General features: G+C 35.2%; 1 protein-coding gene across 3 annotated transcripts in view; it reads left to right on the top strand.

Annotated features, from left to right (window-relative positions):
- The window catches only part of EPHA6 (EPH receptor A6), a 959,072-nt gene that overhangs the window by 253,055 nt on the left and 692,727 nt on the right, over window positions 1-13,290 (top strand). The gene's annotated exons all lie outside the window — the stretch shown is intronic.

The raw sequence follows: 13,290 nt of genomic DNA, 5'->3' as shown, positions 1-13,290 counted from the left end.
TAAATAACACTACCACTATATGTTTATGGTAAGATAGGATGGGAAAATAAACTCGGGAAATAGAGGAGGATGAGAAGGTAAAAAGAAATAAGACTGTGCTTTGGATGTCCTATCTCTGAAAGTGGCTATCTCTGAAAGTCACTTAAACAATGGTGCCCTGTAAGAAGCCAAGATAAGGCAGGGAATAGGAAAGAAGAGAGTTTGTTCATTCATTCATTCATTCATTCATTTAACAACTGCTGAAACGCATACTGTAGTATGTGCTATTATACTATAGTATGTCCTGGGTGCTGGAAATACAGACATAAAAAGGCATACTATATACCTTCAAGAGGCTCCCAATTTAGTTGGGGAGGTAGATTTGTAAAGAAAGAAAACAAAAATTATATTACAGAAATATTTATAGTATGAATGTGAGAAGATAGGAGACACTAGTTTAGCCTTAGTCCTTGGGGAGTAGAAGAGGGAAAGGAGGTGAAGATTCCCAGTGACTATATAGCTTCATTGTGTCTTGAAGAATGAACAGGGATTACACAATCGTACAAGTGTGTAATGGAGAATGAGTATTATAGGAATACAGAGTGACACATTATTCAGCCTATAGTTGTGATGTAATATAACATGTTTAGGAATTGAAAGTATCACACTGATGGATGTATCAGTCAGGGTCTAATAAGGAGACAGAAACCACATAGTAAATTGGACAGGAAATGTTTATATAAAAATTAATTATAACAGGATTTGAGTAAGAAGAGATTGGCTAATAAGAAGTAAAGAGAACTATAAAGGATGACTAAATAGCAGAAGGCAGAGCCACCACCCCTAAGGCTGAGATAGGGTTCCCGAGATAGAATGGGAAAAAATTTTGTAATCTGAATATCTGACCAAGGTCTAACACCTGGCATCTACAAGGCACTTAAACAAATTTACAAGAAAAAAACCAATAACCCTGTTAAGAAGGAGACAAAGGAACACTGATATGGTTTGGCTCTGCCCCAACGCAAATATCACCTAGAATTGTAGCTTCTATAATTCCCATGTGTTGTGGGAGGGACCCAATGGGAGATAATTGAATCATGTGGGCGGTTCCCCCATACTGTTCTCGTGGTGGTGAATAAGTCTCACGAGATCTGATGGTTTTATAAGGGGAAACTCCTCTTGCTTGGTTCTCATTTTCTCTTGCCTGCCACCATGTAAGGTGTGCCTTTCACCTTCCGCCATGATTGTGAGGCCTCCCCAGCCACATGGAACTGTGAGTCCATTAAATCTCTTTTTCTTTGTAAATTACACAGTTTCGGGTATGTCTTTATCAGCAGTGTGAAAACGGACTAATACAGATGTGAACAGACACTTCTCAAAAGAAGATATACATGTGGCCCACAATTATATGAAAAAAAAGCCTAACATCACTGATCATTAGGTAAATGCAAATCAAAACCACAATTAAATACACTCTCATACCAGTCAGAATGGCTATTACTAAAAAGTCAAAAGCAACAGATGCTGGCAAAGTTGTGGAGAAAAAGGAATGCCTATACACTGTTGGTGGGAGTGTAAATTAGCTCAACCATTGTGGAAGACAGTGTGGCAATTCCTCAAAGACCTAGAGACAGAAATATCATTTGACTCAGCAATCCCATTATTGAGTATATACCCAATGGAATATAAATCATTCTGTTATAAAGATGCATGCATGTGTATGTTCATTGCAGCACTATTCACAATAGCAAAGACATGGAATTAACCCAAATCCCCATCAATGATAGACTGAATAAAGAAAATGTGGTACATATACACCATGGAATACTATGCAGCCATAAAAAGGAACAAGATAGTGTCCTTTGGAGGAACATGGATGGAGCTGGAATCCATTATCCCCAGCAAACAAATGCAGGAGCAGAAAACCAAACACTGCATGTTCTCACTTATAAGTGGGAGCTGAACAATGAGACCATAGACACAGGGAGGGGAACAACACACACTTAGGCCTATGGTGGGGAAGAGGGGAGGGAGAGCATCAGGAGAAATAGTTAGTGCATGCTGGGCTTAGTACCTAGGTGATGGCTTGGTAGTGCAGCAAGTCACCATGGCATACGTTTACCTATGAAACAAACCTTCACATTCTGTACATGTACTCTGGAATTTAAAATAAAATTTAAAAATAGAAAGGACAGGAGAAGCATAAAAAATAGTTAAATAATTAAAAAAAGAAAACCCTTCATCTTCTAGTGTCTCTCCAGCATACACTTCTGACAGAGCTTAAAATCATGTCAGCTGGTAAGTAAAAAATATAATTGAATGCCCAAGCTCAATTTTTACAAAACAAGCAATGAAGAATGATTTTGGAGTTCAGGGGCAATGAATTGATAACTGGCACAATGGATTAAAAGGTTCTTGGAAATATTACAAATGGTGTAGGAGAGAAGTCAAGTTCAGATGGTTGTGGACACAGAAGAGACAAGGGCTCAGGAAATTTCGTAGTCCACATTCTGTGATGTATAAGAGAATCTTGGTTCTGGATCCACCATCTTATAAAAATAGGTATCTACTTGCTAAATGTTTGCATACACTTAGACTGTACAGCTAAATCTAAGGAAGAAAACTTGTGTACTGAATTTGTCATGGAGTTAGCTCAGTTTTTCTTTAACTCTCATTTCATATAGAATCCTCAATTTATTAGAACCATGTGTGACAATATGAATATCAAGTTTTATCATTATTTGAGGTAAATAATATAAAGTGATCAATGATTACGCGTATGCTCCTGTCAAATTTTCAGAGAGGCTCACCCTCACCCAAAGATCCTAGCAAGATTATATCCTTGCAGAATGCTCTAAAGAGCCAACTTCTCTTTCTTCCTAATATTTACTTCAATTCATAATAACATATTAATGCACAGTGTTTGATAAAGCCTGTATTCCTCACTAAATTGCAAGCTTCAAGAGATCAGAGACTATTTTTGTTCTCTGTAATTTTCTGAATATATGGCCCAGTGCCTGACACATAGTAGTATGTCAATAATATCCATTTCTTGAATGAATAACTGAACAAATCATTTAGGTTTTGCTGAGATGATCTTGATAACCCAGAAAACCTGTCTTTTCTTATTAGTGCCGTTTAGAGGTAATGACATTTACATTAATGTCCTTTAAGTCGGAAGTACTTCTGATACCAAGTGATACTGGTCAGTGCTTTTCCTATTTATATGTGTTAATTACATATGAGGGTCCACTCCCGTTTTTCTCACAATTGCTGCCTCTGGAGAAAGCTCCTGCACTTCACAGACCACATTTGCTTCATCGTGACTGCTGCTTCAGGATTCTTCCTTCACTGACTGTTCTCAGAAAGCAAATAAATGGGAAGGAGAAAAGACTTGATTAAATTCTCAATTTTTTTCATGGTTGTTTACTGCTCTAACCTATTTAAAACGTATATACTCAATTTAGGTGAAGAATATTTGGGTTTTGAAAAATTTGCTGCCAATAGAAAATATATATCTGCTATGAAAATTAATACCTTAAGCTGTGACTGTCAAAATTCTTTGAACTAATGGGCCTTTACAGAGAGTGCATTATTTAGAATTATTTAAAAGATGCAAACAATGCACGAGGAGACTCATAAAGCTGTAAAATTATTCTAAGCCAGAACAGAATTTCCCTGATCTTTAAAGGGATTTGGCTATTAATTTTTAAATGGTGAACATAGTTGACATTTCAAATTGAATTGTTACTGAAGTAATCACATCGAATCTCTTGGTTGAATGTTCAGAGTCCATGAAATATGCATGTTACCAAATCAAGGCAAAGAGTCTTTCTTCAGATTACATGATTTTTATTTAGATAAAATATTAGATGCCTTTTATTTTAAAATAAAACTATCTCTTAATAGGAAGATGCACTTACTCTTCAAAGAAAACCTGTGTGTAGAACTCAAGGGGTTTGTGCAATGTTTATTCTACAATTCAACTCATTGCATATCCATTGTTTGTGAAAAAGTGAACTGAAAACTGGTAAGACTCGATTTCTGATATCAAGATACTTAGCCTCTGATAGTATTGGGAAAACGCACTATTTCTAGGAAGTGTTACATATCACAAATATTTTCCAAGATCAAACTTCCCAAAGTGTGGTACTGATAACTTTGTTGTCACATTAAATGAGTTTATGTCATACATGAGCCAACATGTTATAATTTTAATTCATTTTTAATTTTGTATTAACTGTCTTCCAATCATATGATACTATTTATTTTTAGTAACTCTATAAAGTTTAATTTTTAAAGAAATATTTGTAAAAGCAACTTGATTTTTTTAAAAAAATCCTATGCAGATGCTCACAACTATAAAATGATTAATGAATGGTGATTAAGAAACAGCGCTAAAAACTCTTTTTAATACAAGTTTACTAGCACTCCTTTTAATATTAATAATACCTTCATGTCAGTGATTTTAGAAGCTTATGATGGGTGTTCAATAAATATTTGTTGAATGAATGAATTAATGAATAATGTGTTTTTAGAAATTTATATTTCTAATAAAATCAAGGAGGGGGTACACCTAGTGCATTTAATTTTTAGTTAGATCTTGGTAATTTGTTTTGAATTAAGAGTGTTTCTTCTACCATAGGCCTGATAGAATATTTGACAATGCCTATTTTTCCAGGAACTTCTATGCCTATTTTCCCAATAGGATCTCCTCAACAGAAACTACACAGAATATAATAAAACATTTACAAAGCAATAACAAAAGTGAAAATTTCTGCAGTAAATACTAGATATAGGGATTACACAATGTATTAATTAAAGGTACTTTTTATATATTTGAATATGAAAATGTCATTTATACTATTGACTTCAGTTATTAAATAGGTCATATGTCCTGAGGTTTTAAGGTTTTAGGAAAGCTAGAGAAGGGAAAGGTTTCATAAAATATTTCCAGGTAAGTCCTGCAGAAGACACACCAGTGTTCCAAATGGGATGAGTTTCTGCTGATAAGACCCAAGAGAAGGAGAGGTTTATCTTACCAAAACAGATGTCAGTGGCTACTACCTTTTCCAATATTTTGCAACAAGCAGCCTCACTGGGGTCTTCTCAGCACAGTAAACACTCAGTCGGCTATTTAGGAACTGTAGAGATTTCAGGACAGAGATTATTTACAGGTATCTGTTTTCATTTTTTTTATTGTTGTTGTTTTAATGATGCTAACTCAAAAGCCAAATTTTACATGCCTGAGCACTAAATGTTCCTTGAGTATGCTCAAATGAGTGCAATAGCAGACAGGACATATCCAGAGATAATTAAAAAGAAAAGAATTATGATGATAAATCAAAGTGATCTAACAGGGGAGGCAGAATATAGAGGCAGACTCCTAGTTGAACAATTTAATAGGTCAAGAGGGAAGTCTCTCTCTCTTTTTTTAATCTGAGATCTCTAAGAATGGTATTTAATGTAATGTGGTTCACCAGAGAGAAGACTTTTTCTTCTTCTTAGTATATCTTTTATTTTGTAAGCCTTTTCCTTTTGTCCTCAGTTATTTTAAGTAAATAATGGTAAATTTCCAAAGTGTTCATTATTTAGTTTTTGTTGCCTGCCAGTGTCCATCTGCCTTAGGCAAAAATTTAAATTGCATACTTTACATCATAAATTCACATCCTATAATCTCTTGAATATTAAATTTGTTTAATATATGTTTACCATGGACTGGATAATACTGTGTTATATCAGTAGTACACAGGTGAGTAAAAAACAATCTGTGTTCTAGGATCTTCAAATTTAGGAGAGGGAAACTAGTATTTTCAAACTTCTATATTTTAGTTTTGAAATGAGAGATGTATAAAGATTGTAATTGAAACATGAAAGCTAGACATTTGGATCTGATGCTGAAAAGAGAAGAGTGAAGTAAGTAGAATCTAGGCGATTATGGAAGAAATGATTGAGACTGAAATTATCAGGAAAATATATATATATATATACCAAAGAGAAGCAATAGTAGGATACAATAGGGAGCCAAGGAGGGAATGGAAGAGAACCCAAGCCAAGTGGCATAAGCGAACTCAGAGAAGATGGCATGTAGTAGCATTACAAGAGGAGTGATTTTCAAGAAGCAGAGGTGTAGAATGAGGACCAAGAATAAGACACTGACAACTTGACCTGATTAAATTAACACTGGAGACAACCATTTCTATAGTAAGGGGAATGGGTTGTGGGAAGAAGGCAGGCTGATTACTGAAATGTGTCAAGAAGAGAGAGGTAAGTAGCACTAGTTCAATAAAGACTCAGGGATAGGCCAGGCACGGTGGCTCATTCCTGTAATCCCAACACTTTGAGAGGCTGAGGCAGGTGAGGATCACTTGAGGCCAGGAGTTCGAGACCAGCCTAGCCAACATGACAAAACTCCATCTCTAATAAAAATACAAAAATTAGCTGGGCGCCATGGCACACACCCGTAATCCCAGTTACTCAGGTGGCTGAGGCAGAGAATCTCTTGAACCTGGGAGGTGGAGGCTTCAGTGAGTAGAGTTCATGACACTGCACTCCAGCCTGGGTGACAGAGCAAGACTCCGTCTCAAAAAAAAAAAAAAAAAAAAGGATAAAGAATCGTTTTGGTTTTTGGTTTGTTTAATGGTGGAAAAATTTTACTGAAGTATTTTTATATGAGCTGATAGGCAGAAGCCAACTGAAACAAGAAAGTGGAAAATTCTAAAAGTAAAAGACAGAACAAGGATCAGTGAGGGTTGGGACAGGATCCAGAGTATAAGCAGAGGTGTTTGGTATGAAAGGAAACTTGAGCGCCTTTCTCTGAGATAGGACTATGATAATGGAGGCTTACAGAAAGAAGCTGAAGGGCTGAAATATAGCTGTAAGAAGAGAATAGTCAGCAAGCGACAGATGAATAATTGCCTTTGTCCAGAGCACCCAGAACATGGGTATATGCATTCCCAGTATTAATTGTTGTGTATAAAAAGAAATACTTCTTGACTGAAAATAAGAGAGAGTTTTGAGGAACATGTACACACACACACACACACACACACGTTGCAATGGACTGAATGTTGTACCCCTACCCCACAATTCATATGTTGAAACCCTAACCCCAGCGTGATAGGAAAGGAGGCCTTGCGAGGGAATTAGATCATGCGGGTAGAACACTCATGACAGGACTAGTGTCCTTATAAAAGAGTAAGAGGCCCCACTCTCTTTCTACCATGTGTGGACATAAGGAGAGATCTCCAGTCCACAACCTGGAAAAGGTCCTTCACCAGAACCTGACTGTATTGACACCCTGATTTCAGACTTCCAGCCTCCAGAAATGTGAGAAATAAATTTCTGTTGTTTATAAGTCACCCAGTACGTGGAAATTTGTTACAGCAGCCCACACTGAGTAAGGTGCACGTGCATATACACACGCACACACACACGCACACATACACACACTTATAGTTGACCCTTGAACGACACTGGGGTTAGAGGTGCTGTTGCCTGCACAGTTGAAAATTCACATGCAACTTGTGACTCCCCCCCAGTTTAACTACTAATAGCCTACTCTTGACCAAAAGCCTTACCAATAATATAAAGTCGATTAACACGTATTTTGTATGATAAATTTATTATATGCTATATTCTTACAGTAAAGTAAGCTAGAGAAGAGACAATGTTATTAAGAAAATCATAAGCAAACTAGATTTACTATTCATTAAGCGGAAGTGGATCAGCATAAAGTTCTTCATCCTCATTGTCCTCCATTGATAGGCTGAGAAGGAGGAAGAAGGGGAAGGGTTGGTTTTTCTGTCTCAGAGGTGATAGAGTTGGAAGGATATCTGCACATAAGTTGGCCTGCGCAGTTCAAACTTGTATTGTTCAAGGGCCAACTGTATTCTTTACTGAAACCCTAAGGGTGTTGCATATTGTTATTTAGATAAGTCATTACAATTCAAAAATGTGAGGAGAAATTTACTTCTAGAAATTTTACAACCTTGCTTAGGAAAGTAGCTCTAACTCGTCATTAAGAAATAATTCCATTTAAAGATTCACCCAAAGAGCATCTGTATGGCAGTCTAATGATGTAGCATATAACAGCTGTAAACACAATAAAGTGTTTCTGGCAAAATAAACATATATTTTGAATTAAATACTGTATCAAAAATGTTTTTAAATAAATATGCTTATATTAGATGCTCATTCTTAAGTTTGAACATTTAAAGCAGTTACTAATAGGCTATGCTTTATGGTTATTAAATATTATAATTCAACATGTGATTAAAAGGGAAAATAGGAAAAATAAAGTGCATATTAAAAATACGTTTTCTATATATATTAATAGCAAAGGTGTGTTTAAGCAGTGGGACTGGCTTCTGTTTCTCTGACATCCCTAGCTCTTTCAAGCTGTGTGGTCTTGCTCTTCTGTTTCCTTTTCCTGGGAAGCTCTGCCATAGCTGCAGCATGACTGATTCTGTTGTCATTCTTATCTCAGAGCACATGTCAGGAAAAGCTTCCTTGACGCTCTGATCTAAAACAGCTTTTCTTCCATTTGACTACTCAGTTGCTCAATAATATCTCTTGGTTTTCTTCAGAGCTTTTGTTACCAACCAAGATTATCTTTGTCATCTATTTGTGTTTTATTTGTTAGTTTATTATTTGTATTCCTAACCTATAATTCTGTAAGGGCAGGTACTGAGTGCCTGGAACATAGTCAGCCCTAAATAAATATTGCTTGATTAATGAATGACCAAAATAAAATAACATATGTATTCTGTATTTTATAGTTGGAAATTATAAAAATATTTGTTTAGTTGGCTAAATGAATTAACATATGCAGATTTTCCCTAACACAGGGAATTGGAGATGGGAGGCCATGAGGGCTACTAATAGCACTCACATTCTCTGAACCAGAGTAACTCAGCCTTGACATCTTGATATACTGGTTTGTCCACATCAGCTATAAGACATATTAAAAGCAATGTAGTTCTCATTATACTCAGTAATGATTTTGAATTATGTAGTGTTCTTACCCTAATATTTTTCTTTTTACAATTTGTAAATAACTTGTACACATTCATGGCAGTGTTCTGTGCATGCTAGGAGCACCTTGTATATGTGCCAATGTACAGAATATTTTGAGAGCTAGTGCTCAAAGTTACCTTTGTTTGTAGGAAAACAGGTGTTCTAGGTAGGCTGAATAACCAAAGCTATAATTTGTTGAGGGAAGAGAAGATGATCAATGTGTCTTTATGTCCACAGTGCATTGTCAGTGCCTGATATAGTGAATCTGATCTCAAAATTTTCTATCAAATTTTAAAATTAATTAATAAAGCAGATAAATGGTATTATGTAACTGGCCTAACAAGGCCCTATGTAATGTTTGCCATTTTATAGGGTGATCATGGTGATCATTTTCCCCAAAGTATCCCATCAATAATGTAGGCATCTCCCATGAGAAAAATAGGACTAGATCCCTTGTTTGTCAGTAATTCCAAAAAGGTGAAGAGACTTTCTTAAGCCAACGTCGTGGTTTTTCACAACTTAGGCCATTCTTTGCAAACTTCACATATCTACCACTATTTCTTCTTCAGCTTGCTATTCTTTTGTCCTAAGATAAAAATAACTGAATTAACTGATGTTATTTGTAGGATATGTTTTTTCCTTCCAACACATAAAGATTACATGGGTTGACTTGTGTTTACCATAAAGATGTTGAAGTCCTAATTCTTTTTTAAAAATTTTATTTTAATTTTGTGTTAGTCCGTTTTTATGCTGCTGATAAAGACATAACATATCTTTATCGACTGGGAAGAAAAAGAGGTTTAATTGGACTTACAGTTCCACATGGCTGGGGAGGCCTCAGAATCATGGCGGGAGGTGAAAGGCACTTACGTGCTGGTGGCAAGAGAAAATGAGGAAGAAGCAAAAGCAGAAACCCCTGATAAACCCAGCAGATCTCATGAGACTTATTCACTATCAGGAGAATAGCTTGAGAAAGACTGGCCCCCATGATTCAATTACCTCTCCCTGGGTCCCTCCCACGACATGTGAGAATTCTGGGAGATATAATTCAAGTTGAGATTTGGGTGGGGACACAGCCAAACCATATCAGGTTATATTTTTTATTTCCATAGGTTTTGAGGAGAACAGGTGGTGTTTGGTTACATAAGTTCTTTAATGATGATTTCGTGAGATTTTGGTGCACCCATCACCCGAGCTCTATACCCTGTACCCAATTTTAGCCTTTTATTCCTCACCCGTCCCGCATTTTCCCCCAAGTCCCCCATGTCTGTTGTGTCATTCTTATGCCTTTGCACCCTCATAGCTTAGTTCCCACTTATGAGTAAGAATATATGGTGTTTGGTTTTGCGTTCCTGAGTTACTTCACTTAAAATAATGGTCTCCAATTTGATTCAGCAGTTCCACTACTGGCTCTCTACCCAGAGGAAAAGAAGTCATTATACAAAAAAGATACTTGCACATGCATGTTTATAGCAGCACAATTTGCAATTGCAAACATACGGAACCAGCCCAAATGCCCATCAATACATAAGTGGATAAAGAAATATATATACCATGGGATGGCATTCTATGCATAAAAAGGAATGAAATAATGGCATTTGAAATCCTCATTTTTAGTACCTATGAATGTGAACTTATTTAGAAATAGAGTCTTTGCCAATAATGAGGTTAAGATGAGGTTCTTAAGGTGGACCCCAATCCAGTATGACTGGTGTCCTTATGAAAGAGGGAAATTTGAACGTAGACACAGATGCATATTACAGGGAAGACAATGTGAAGACACATGAAGAACATCATCTATAACTAAGAAACTAGGAGGGAGGCACAGAACAGATTCTTTATCACAGCCGTTAGAAGGCACCAACCCTGCCTACATCTTGATATTGGACTTCTAATTTCCAACTGTAAACTACTTAAATAAATTTATTGACTTACAGTGTATGATGGTTTATATGGCAGCCCTACAAAACTAATACAGGGCAAAAACTAACTGAGAATCATGAGTTAGATAATAATAACTGATTTGAGCAATTTAAACATGTCCAGTTGGTATTAGGGCTTCAAATAGAAAAAGATCTTCATTAATGATTAATTTGCAAATCACTTGTTTTTATATAAATCACTCTAGACAAAGTTGAAAAGAATTTCAGGAAATATAATTTGCCCATTACCATAGGTTAACTTTTTGCCTGCCATGTTGACTGTTATCAGTTCCTTCTTAATCTAACCTTAGATTTTCCCATTGGGATGGTACCAGTCAGCAATTAAATTAAATATGAGTTTTTCTAAGTTTCAGGAGCTTACTGAGAGGTGTGTTTTGCTCACAGCATGTGGGTCTTCCACTCCAGGCCTCAGATTAATTTGACCTAACAAGCTCTGTAACTGCTTGCAGCACAGCACGGCAAAGTGCCCTCTTCTAGTTACCCTTTCTGCTGTTATCCTTTTTATGACGAGAGACTGCTTTCTCCTTTACCTGTGGCACTCTACACCACATGTGACTTAGATTTACAGTCCAAATAAGAAATTACAGATATATGTGTGTACATCTGCCTTATGAGATTTTTAAAAATCAATCAGGACAAGGAATCCATGGGATCCAAATTGTGTATCTTTCATCAAACCCTTTCCTTCATGCCACTCCTTGTTTCTTTCTGATCAATGCCATGTGAAATGAAAAGGATTTCCTTATTAAGCAGTGTCATAACCTCCTTTCTAATTTTTATATAATCTGAATAAATATAATCTAAAGCAAGTGAGCCAAGAGAGACAGTATCCACTTCTTATTTCTACAAAGAAAATTCAGAGATTTTGTCACATCGTGGATTTTGCTTTAACTGCATTCACACAACTTGTGTTAGAATAATACTACTTAGACTGCACAGGGAAAGCTAAATCTAATAATTTATGTTAATACTGTGGCAATCAGTTATTTAAAACTAAATTTGTTAAAACATCAATAACATACTCTTTTTATAAAACAAGATTCAAACAATTCAACAGGATATATATTTCAAAAATTTCTCTTCAATCTTCGTATGATTGTAAAGCTTATGATGTAAATTGCTAAGATTTTTTTTCATAATTTTTTGCAGAATAGCCTATGCATTTATAAGTATATACAGTATATTACAGATTATTTATAACCCATTTATATTAAGTGTATTAGTCTCTCCTTTGTTAAAACTGTAAATTATTGTTTTAAAACAAAATATGTATGCTAGCTTCAACAAGGAAAATCACTGTTTCACTGTTGGGATAATTTACATTTATTTGAATCCTAGAAAAGTTGTATATTTTTAACGTGTTTATTGGCCATTTTTAAAAAATTTTTTATGAATTGCCTATTCATACCGTTTATTCATTTGCCTACTACTGATTATATATGCTATTTCCATGCAAATTGAAGCATACTGTAAATGTATACATTTTAAAGTTGGATCCCCTTTCATATAGTTACACATGCCACGTTGCATTTATGGGTGTGCTATCAGTTATTTTGCCAGTCCCTGTCTTGGTGTTCTTGATGGGCATTTAAATTGTTTCCTTTTTTAGTCTATTGCAAATAGAAAATCAACATACTTGCATTGACACTGACATATTTGTGTACATATTTGAGTACTTATGTAGAATATTAATACAATTAAAGTTAGTATGTCAATCAGCACATATATTTTAGATTTTTGATACATATTTTTAATTTACTCTTCTTCAAAATTTGGCAGCAGTTTACACTTGTACCAGCAGTGTAGAAGAGTTTTTCTTTTCCCATACCTTAAGCAACACTCAGGGAGTATTAAATAATATATCCTTGGATAATGTGTTCATTTTAAAATGGTGGTTTAATTAGCAATGTTTTAATTTTTTTAAGTATGAGTAAGATTGATCTTGAGATATTTTTGTTTTTTTCTGTTGTTACTTTTAATGCAACAAAGATTCTCAAACTCCTCATTTGAAAAATGAATCCAATAGAAACATTTTAATTTTATACATAAAATTTTGATTTTAATTTTATACATAAAAGCAAAACAAAATTCCAAGGATATTTTTTGTTCTGACACCATTAAGAAACAGAGATTAATATTATTGCTAAGTCAACAAATAATGGAAACAATAAAGCAGAGCTGCAAAATTTTAGAAATTATTCTTTTCACAACTCTCAGCATTGTTCTCTGAACTCTGGATATCTAAAAACAGTTACTCATATCAAAGGAAACTTCCAATTACCATTTAGTAAATGGAAACAGATCAGAGTTATGCTTTCTCATACATGTCTCCGTGATGGACTAGAGAGTA

The sequence above is a fragment of the Pongo pygmaeus genome, chromosome 2 (genome assembly GCF_028885625.2).
Source record: "Pongo pygmaeus isolate AG05252 chromosome 2, NHGRI_mPonPyg2-v2.0_pri, whole genome shotgun sequence".
Taxonomy (NCBI): Eukaryota; Metazoa; Chordata; class Mammalia; order Primates; family Hominidae; genus Pongo; species Pongo pygmaeus.
Note: the sequence above shows the minus strand (reverse complement) of the source record. Positions and strands in the feature narration are given on the sequence as shown.